At 39.5% G+C, this 9,431-nt stretch overlaps 1 long non-coding RNA gene across 1 annotated transcript; it reads left to right on the top strand.

Annotated features, from left to right (window-relative positions):
• The first annotated feature begins 2,102 nt into the window (after positions 1–2,102).
• Positions 2,103–8,128, top strand: LOC118390173 (uncharacterized). Its single transcript, XR_004826920.2, has 3 exons — positions 2,103–6,585; positions 7,056–7,160; positions 7,455–8,128. It is a non-coding gene; the product is annotated as an uncharacterized LOC118390173 (long non-coding RNA).
• The last annotated feature ends 1,303 nt before the right edge of the window (positions 8,129–9,431 follow it).

Genomic DNA, 9,431 nt, shown 5'->3' with positions numbered 1-9,431 from the left:
AATCATAGGGGAATGTGCCCTAGTGGGCTAAACCGGCATCGCAGCTTGTTAGACAAAAGGGGAAGTCAGCTGAGAAGTCACTACAGACTGATAATTATAACAATTGAAATGCTAATATATATGCCATTTAGCAGACGCTTTTATCCAAAGCGACTTACAGTCATGGATACATTCTACGTATGGGTGGTCCCGGGGATCGAACCCACTACCCTGGCATTACAAGCGCCATGCTCTACCAACTGAGCTACAGAAGGACCATTTGCACATTAATGCTCACTCATTCGGGAACAATTGCAATAAATATATATATTTACGCTCAGTGTGTCATCTTGATCGCTGTTGAAAAGTTGTTTCTTTTGTAGAATTGTCCGTCTCTCTCCCTCTCTCTGTTGTGGTTAGAGTGTATAGTTCAGAGTGACATTCATTTGTTTTGTTATAGAATGGATGTTTCGACGGTTGTCGTTCTTCGTGTTCAATGATACCGAATTCCTAGCTGCAGACTAGTAATTAATATCAAAGACTTGTTCTTATTCTGTCGGTATCGATAGTCTAAGAGTTTAACCACGTGGTATGGTTAAAAGATTCAGCAATGGTCTGCAACCTTTGTACTCCCGTAATTGAGAGAAACATGGTCTGGTTGAGAATTTCTCAAAGTTGGGTTTTATTCGGAATGGCAGAAAAGGGACAGTCCCAGGATGTCTGACCCTAACTGGGCTCAGGGGCGGTCCTCTGATTTAGTTAAACTCAATTGGAATTGGAATTTCCTTTATTAAACAGTCCAAAATCATATTACATAATTTTACAAACAGTATCATACTCACTCATTCATATTATACAACAATTAGATGTAAACCTCATATCTGAGGCTATTATATAAACAGCGTTATGGCAATGTGGCCACACCGTCTCCCATGAGCTTCCCCAAAATGTAACAAACGGACCAGTTCTTAGCTGGATTCTTCCCCGATCTTTTATACCTTCTCCGGAACATGAAATTTGTTCGGACCTCCAGTTCTGTGAGGTGGAAGAAATTCCTTTGTTCTCTATGAAACTTCACTCTCTCTCTATACTGTGTGGCCATGAGGCAGGGTCTTCTCAGAAATGTACGACCTCTCTCTGACCACAGCAGCCTAGTTGAAGGAGACAGGGGGAGGCAGGGGGAGGCAGGGAGAAGGGGATGGGCTTGCTGTACCCAAAGAGGGCCACGTCATGAGAATATAGAATGAGCAAAGTACATTTTATACAAACAACACATCCTATACAGTAGTCTGGCTAACATGGCTGTCTCTCACAGAGAGAAAAACATTCCCTGGAAATGATTAACATAAGGACTAAAGCACGAGTTTGAGATTAGGTGAAAAGAAATGTTGCTCTCAGATACCGTGACACTGCATCACGAGCAGCCTACCCTTTGCAGTGAAGCAGTTTCACTAATGTGATTAGGAACAGTATGTCTATTCAGACATCCACATAATTCCATCCTGAGGTTCTCACAGTGACCATAGTGTTCCCTATTAAAGTCACTCCTCCCTCTAGAGTCTAGAGTCTAGACCAACATACAAAACAGGCCATGACTAAAAAGTTGAATTCTGTGTCAATGTCATTGGAGTAGCAACATCATCTTCTTCAGCCACCAGAATGTCTTGTCAACGTATGGTCACCTTGGTGCTCCTGGTTTTCCTATTGCTTAATAGTAAGTTTGGATTCAATTTGTGTTTACATGTCTTATGAAAATACCACTGCTAAATTAAATGGTTATATCTCTGCATTGGTATATACAGTGTATGCCATATGTTTTTCTTGGGTTTCTGGTGTTTTATTGATTCCAATTTGTACTCCTTTTGGTTCGATCTTAAGTTGTGGAGGATGAGGCTGCATCATTTCCCTTCTCTTGCTCCACCCTGAGTGGAGTCTGTCGAAAACTTTGCCTGCCAACAGAGATGTTCTTTGGACCACTGGGCTGTGGAAAGGGATTCTTGTAAGTCTATATTTCAACAGTTCCACTTCAAGTAAATGTATTAAATAGTGGGACACACTTTCATTTTTGAATATGTGCACTTACTAATCTATTATATTATTTTCAGGTGCTGTGTTTCTCATTTCTAATGACACCTGAATAATTACTAGATTGTTTCTGATCAATCACACAGGAAGACATCACATCCCCATGTATGGTCTTTCTTCTTGTGTCCCTCCACTTGACCTTGGACTCTGTGGACTTCCTTCCATGACTTAACTGTGTGTCTGACTACCTTCCTATTTATTTGTTGCAGTTTTCTGTTTGTAACACCCCCCAAAGAAATAACATATCCTACTCTGTATCTAATAGTACCACCGCCATCATCACAGCTTAGATGATGGTGGTGGCGGAGTGAGATGATAAATACACGGGGAAACAATGTAATAAATGCATGTGTTAGTGATACAGTTCTCCTGTGAGGAGTGGATGGTTAAAAAAGCTGTTCTGTTATATAATGGTATTCAGCACTCTTGTTTGGAAGAGCTTATAAAGCATGAAGGGGCAATCTGTGATTGCTACATCCATTGTTTTTGTCAATATGCACAAGCTCAGGACATTTGGTTGGGAATCATTGATGGACAGCCATATTCAAACTTTGTTTTTATTAATAAAGAAACATGTCTATAATGTAGGTTGTGTAAATACTGTAAGAAGGAAACAAATCCAATTGAATCCCTTTTTAGATTGAATTTTTAAGGCAGCTAAATGTGAAAACTGTGCAAGAGCTATGTAGACTTCCGCTAGGCATTGTTAATATCCACTCACTCTTGAATATAACTTATAAATGCCTCATGAGCTTAGTTCAACTGTCTTACCCCAAATATAAGCTTGTTTTACCACATTGTTTGTAAACAATGACATTGTAAACAAACACTGTATAAACAATTCCATTGTAAACAAACACTGTATAAAAACATGGTTAACTATCTCTCTATGAATTCGAGAATGGTTACATTTCTCCAGCCCAGCCTCATCCCTCAGCTATTTAATAATTAAGTGGCAGGGTGTCAGCTTTGTTATTCTTTGTTTTGCAGATTTTCCCTTTAATCCTGAGTTTTTTGGAGGGGTTTTAGCAAAGAAGATACACATTTAGGATGAATTCAGAAGTCACGTTATGTCTCCTTAAAAGTATCTTCTCTGTGATAATACACATTTACCGGTAATAAGGCATGTGATAAAACTAAGCCTAGGGTTTTGTGGAGAAAAGCATTTACAGTCAGGTCCATAATTATTGGCACCCTTGATGATGATGAGTAAAAACCCACCACTGGTGTGCGTGGCCGAAGAGCTCTATTTTCATGTCATCTGACCATAGCAGCGGTTCCACGCCGTGTGCAATTGTCGTTTATAAAACTCCAGCTGGTGCTATCGTCAGATGACATGAAAATAGAGCTCTTTGGCCACACACACCATTGGTGGCTTTGGCGTCAAAAACGGAAGCATATGCAGAAAAGTACCTTATACCTACGTTAAATATGGAGGTGCATCTTTGATGTTATGGGGCTATTTTGCTTCCACACTGGTCCTGTGGCCCTTGTTAAGGTCAACAGCATCATGAACTTTACCAAGAACCAGGACATTTTAGCCAAACACCTGGTTGCATGGCCGCAAGTGGATCTTTCAGTAAGACAATAACCACCAGTACACAAAAACATAAACCATTTTTTTTATTGACCACAAAATCAAAATGTTGCAAAGTCTCCAGACTTGAACCCCTGAACCCCTTTGAAAACCTGTGGCTTGAATTGAAGAGGGTAGTCCATAAGCACAGACAAAGGATAGACAAAGATCTGGAAAGATTCTGTATGGAAGAATGGTCTAAGAGCCCTCTCAATGTGTTCCCCACAAAAAGGCTCAGTGTCGTTATCCTCTCAAAGGGAGGGTGCTGGAGTACTGAAACAGATGCCAATAATTATGACCCCTATCGTATCAGATTTATTTTATTACTTGTTAAACAAAATCTCTTTCTCTGAGCAATTGTATTAGTATAAAAATATATAATTTTAGAACAATGTTGAGCATGTAATATAGCTCAGTATTTGTATTATTTATTTGATACAGTATTGTTTGCTCATATTTATCAAGGGTGCCAATAATTATGGACCTGACAGTACAAAGAAATGTAGAATCCTCTATATTTAGTACTGTTTCAAACATTTGTTTGCATTGTTTAACATGAACATTATCTTGCATCTCATCTTTGTCTGAGATTCTCTCTCGGGACAGAGTGGTGGAGTAGCAGGTAGGCCTAATGGGATGTGCACGCCTGTTTGAGGGTGTTTTAACTGCGCAGGCACTCATCTGGTCATGGAGAGGGTGGTATCTTTCTGGTTTGGATTTACCAGTAACGCAACTATCATGCTCAGTATTTTTATAAGCCTAATGAATAAATAATTCAAAATTAAGACTTACATTGGGGCTAGAAGAGTATTTAAGCCGCTATCTGGCAGGCTTCTGGAGATTGTCCTGTTAGGGTGAAGGAAGCAAAGGTGGCAAGAATAAGGCCTGTCCAGCATGTCTCCTATCCGGAGGAAATGACAAGAGTAAAAGAAGGGAGTGGCGTTGAAGAGGCATAGGTAACAGGGTTAGAGCAGGGGTCTCCAAACTTTTCTAGCATGAGAGCTACTTTTAAAAAATGTACATGTCACAAGCTACTCATTGTTTTCTAGCTCTTCTGCCCTGCAACTCTTCCCCTGGTCCTTGGTGTACAAGAGAAAGTAGTGCACTATGTTTTCTGTTAATATACCTGGTCAAATAATGGTTAATAAACAACTAAGGGGGCCCCTACAAAATCATTGATTTTTTTTGCAGATTCTTTTTAATATTTTCCCAAATTAGGTTCTCCTGTTTTGAGAATAAAAAAAAATGTCACTCTCGAAATTATAATTGTTCATAAAGAAACAACTCAATTGGATGTAAGTACATTTCAATGGTTAAATCACATCAGAATATTTTTTTTGTCTGAAAGAAAACAAACAAATAGATTTTTGAGCGAACAAATAGATTTTTGAGTGTAATTCCAATTTAATTTAAACTACTGGTAGTTCGCAATCGACCTGTTGGAGACACCTGGATTAGAGACATTAGTGAATGTTCCATGCCAACAGAGTGACCCTGACATGTTGCATGTTAAGAAGGTGGACTTTGTATTGTTGATTACAAACTGCACAGCATAAACAGAGGAAATCAGAGAAAATAGGAATCAACACTAGTGCGGCCAGGTGTTTGTTTGGGGCTCAGGGAATTTACAGCAGAGGCATTTAGCCTAGGCAGCTGATAGTGGGTGCTAGATCTGCACTATTGTTTATGATTGATGTGCACAGCCAGTAATACTCTCCTGTCCCCTGTGGACCAGCTTGTACATAAAGCATCTTCCATTCAGGCAGCAAAGGCATGATTTTCCACTTTAACTAGCTTTAAATTGCAGGCCGTCTGGAAAAAAAAATGTGTACTGTCTTAATAAAACACAATCTTCCACCACAATTTTCGGGATTTCGGACAACTTACCCTTAGCAGAACGTGGTGTGTAACATACTAAGTTATCACAAAATGGTTATGGACATTTTATTTTCAGATGGCACGCCATTAAAGCTAGTTAAATAGGAAAATAATGCCTTTGCAGCCTGAATGGAGGATACTTTATTTATGAGCAGGTCCACGGGGGACACTCGTGTATTACTGGCTAGGCACATCAATCCTAAACGATAGTGCAGATCTAACGCCCACTATCCTGGCAACGAATGTTCCGCCCTCACAGGCAATACAACTTTTCATGATGTAGTCCGCCCTAAAACCCCACCAAAGAAGAAGAAGCTTATGGAGCTCTCCTAGAACAGTGGTTCCCAAACTAGCGGCTGCGACCCCATGTGATATGAAAATGGGATTGCAGGAGAATTGTCAAAATCCTGGTAAAAAAAAATGTATGTAATAATAATCATATTATAATATCGTCTTTGTCTCTCAGAATCATTGTAATGTGGTTAATCTAAATGGAAAGCTATCAAACCTTAAATCGTGGGAAAAGGCAGCACTTGACCGTTGAACTTGAATCATTCACATGATGAATGGCTAAGTCCGCTACGCTATGACAGCACACTATTGCAGAGACTGATGTTACCAGCCGCAATTGATATGGTGGAAACAATGTGTGGGGAGGCACCGAAACTTACATCAATACCCTTGTCAGAAAATGTGACTGAACAACTCCAAAATGGACGTTAGCCGTGAGGGCTGAGATGCATTGACTTTTGTTTGCTACATGTTGGGGGATGTTATTCACGAGGACATCATTTTCTGTCTCACGATTCCCGAGCATGAAACAGCACAGGGGATGTTCAGTGTGCTGCGTGGCTATATTGGCGAAAAACAGATTCCACGGGACCGAATGGTGGGCTTTTGCACAGATGGGGCTTAATCTATCACGGGAACGGCGGGCAGCCCTCTGCACTCTAGTTCCCTCTGCCATATGGACACATTATATGATACATCCACTGACCTATAATGGATACACCGAGAGCAACTGGCGGCAAAAAAGCTGAGAGCAGAACTCAAGAGATATGCAGCAGGTAACTTCGATTGTAAACTACATTGCACACGCCTGTTCGCAAAACTACTGTATGTTGAGATATGGGATGTTGAGCATGTTAATGTTCTATTTCACACTGAGGTTTGGTGGTTATCGAGGGGGAGTGTTGGAGATATTTTTTGAATTAAGAGATAAACTGTCAATGGATGTTGACTTTCTGTGTAATGAAAATAAAATCTCCTTGCCATTGTAACAGACATATTTGGGAAACTGAACGAACTGAACGCAAGGATGCATGGGAAATACAAAATAATTATATAGATGTTTACATTAAATTGAACAGCTGATCAAGTTGTCATGTGACCGAATACTGCAGACAACACATTCACTGGTCACTATAAAGGAATTTTGGTTCTTGACTAAAAGGGAATACTATGCCATCTCCCTCCGAGCATTTATTCAATGCACTGATTCAGTACTCTCGCCTGCATTAAAAACAAATCAATCCAGGTTGGATGTGACAGGAGAGATGAGGTGCGTACTGTTGACCACACCCCCTGATTTAGAGAAGCGCCGAGGCAACATGCATCAAGGACACCCATCTTATTAGTGATGGTGAGATAAGAGAAATTGTCAGACTAATTTGAAATTGACTGTAATTGCCCCACATTAAAAGTATATGATGGTGAGTTTAGAATACAATCAGAAATACTGTTTGAATGTTTTGAAATTGACTGCAATAACCCCAATTCAAAAAGTAAACATTGCGGTTAATTACATTATTTTCAAATGGCTGGGGTCGGTGAATTTTCAGATATCAAAATAGGGTAGTGGGCCAAAAAAGTTTGTGAACCTGTCTCACCCTGATCTGTTTCATCTGTCTTTGTGCTTGTCTCCACCCCTCTCCAGGTGTCACCCATCTTCCCAATTATCCCATGTGTATTTATACCTGTGTTCTCTGTTTGTCTGTTGCCTGTTCATTTTGTTCCTCAAACCTACCAGTGGTTTCCCCCTTGCGCCTGCCTTGTCTATGTTCCTGGTTTCTATTTTTCCCGGTTTTGTCTTTTCTGCCTGCCCTGACCCTGAGCCTGCCAGCCGTCCGGTACCTTTGCCCACTATTCTGGATTACCGACCTCTGCCTGACCTGAGCCTGCCTGCTGTCCTGTACCTTTGCCTGCCCATGTTCGAATTAATAAACTTTTGTTACTTCGACATTAACTGCACCTGGGTCTTACCTTCAAACGTGATAAAACCCCTGTCCTAGAATTTCAAGGACAGGAGTTTCAAGGGAAGTGTGGCTGCGTCCAGCCCACAGGCCAGGTTTATGCTCACTCTCTGGTCACTCTCTGGTCATTCTCTGGTCACTCTCTGGTCACTCAGGTATTTAGTGCAAAGTTTTGGACTTTTGCTCTTTGGAGCACTACAAGAAAATAAAAAAACATGCAGCTGAAGGCAATAAACCATTTCTCTGATAGAAAACGGCCTCAGTGGCATCGATATTAGTCATAAACATTTATTTTATTGTCAGAATTGACAACAAAGTGTAAATAGGATAATAAAGGATAACTGAGTTTTGTAAGTGAGTTCATGACTTGAGAGTTGGGTTTTAATTTCAACAAATCACTAAAACAGGATACACAGCTGCGAAGATTGTGCTCTACCCAATCCTACCACAGAACACAGACAATAGGCAGGTATCCATTGACCCAGGTATATTCGACAAAAGCAAAATAATTGTAATGGAAATGGCAGATACATGAGAAATGCTCTATAGCTTGAAAAAAAATGGTATTTGTTCGATAGGGATGGATTTGTCTGACTTTCTTTACTGCAACAAATAATGATGGAAACTGTTTATGGAATTGCTGAATCATTTTGAAAGAATGCCTACGCGGGGCACGTGATGTCATCACGTAACTATAAAGCTCCACATTTAGTTCTAAATGCAATTGAAGAAATTAGAGAGGCTCGAATTCAATGAAAAAAAGGAAATCACCTGGCCCTGAAGGCCTATCAGTTGAATTCTAGAGACAGTTTTGGGAGTTACTATAGAAGACCCTATTTTTAATGTTTCAAGATTGCATTAAAAGTGGGGAAATGGTCTCCACTATGAAACAGGGCCTTTATTTAATTGATTCCGAAGCCCGATAAAGACCCTTCTCTCATTGACAATTGGAGACCAATTACTTTACCAATTATATTGATTACAAATGGATTGCTCTGGTTTATGCCAAAAGATTAAAGAAAGGAATAGATACCATTATAAATGAGACTCAAACAGGATTTATGAAGGGCCGTCACATAAGCTCTAACATTCGTTTAGTCTTGGACCTTATAGATTATTCAGATGCAATTGACTCAGATGCGGTTGTCTTATTTTTGGACTTCTGTAAAGCCTTTGACACAATTGAACATGAATTTCTGTTTAGGTCTCTGAAACTGTTTGGATTCGGTGAAAATGTTATCAAAGTCATTCGCATGTTTTACAAAGATATAAATAGTTATTTGTTACTAAACCTTAATACTTCCAAAATATTCATCATCAACAGAAGTGTACGACAGGGATGCCTAATTTTGCCATTTTTATTAATTTTGGTTATGGAACTTCTATCTCTAGGTTTTCTGAATAATGTCAATTTGTATGGCTTAACGATTTTTAACAAAGAAATAAAAATGTCCCAACTGGCTGATGATACTACTCTTTTCTTAAGAGACAAAGACCAGGTCGCCCTTAATGCTATAACTGCATTTTCTATTGCATCAGGATTAAAACGGAATGTTTCTAAATGTGAAATCTTATGTTTATTTCACTGTGATGAGAAAGAAATAAAAAATATTCCTGTAAAGGACTGTGTTAAATATTTAGGAATACATCTGTCAAAAAAA

The sequence above is a fragment of the Oncorhynchus keta genome, chromosome 11 (assembly GCF_023373465.1).
Source record: "Oncorhynchus keta strain PuntledgeMale-10-30-2019 chromosome 11, Oket_V2, whole genome shotgun sequence".
NCBI lineage: Eukaryota > Metazoa > Chordata > Actinopteri > Salmoniformes > Salmonidae > Oncorhynchus > Oncorhynchus keta.
This window is presented reverse-complemented; position numbering and strand designations above follow the sequence as displayed.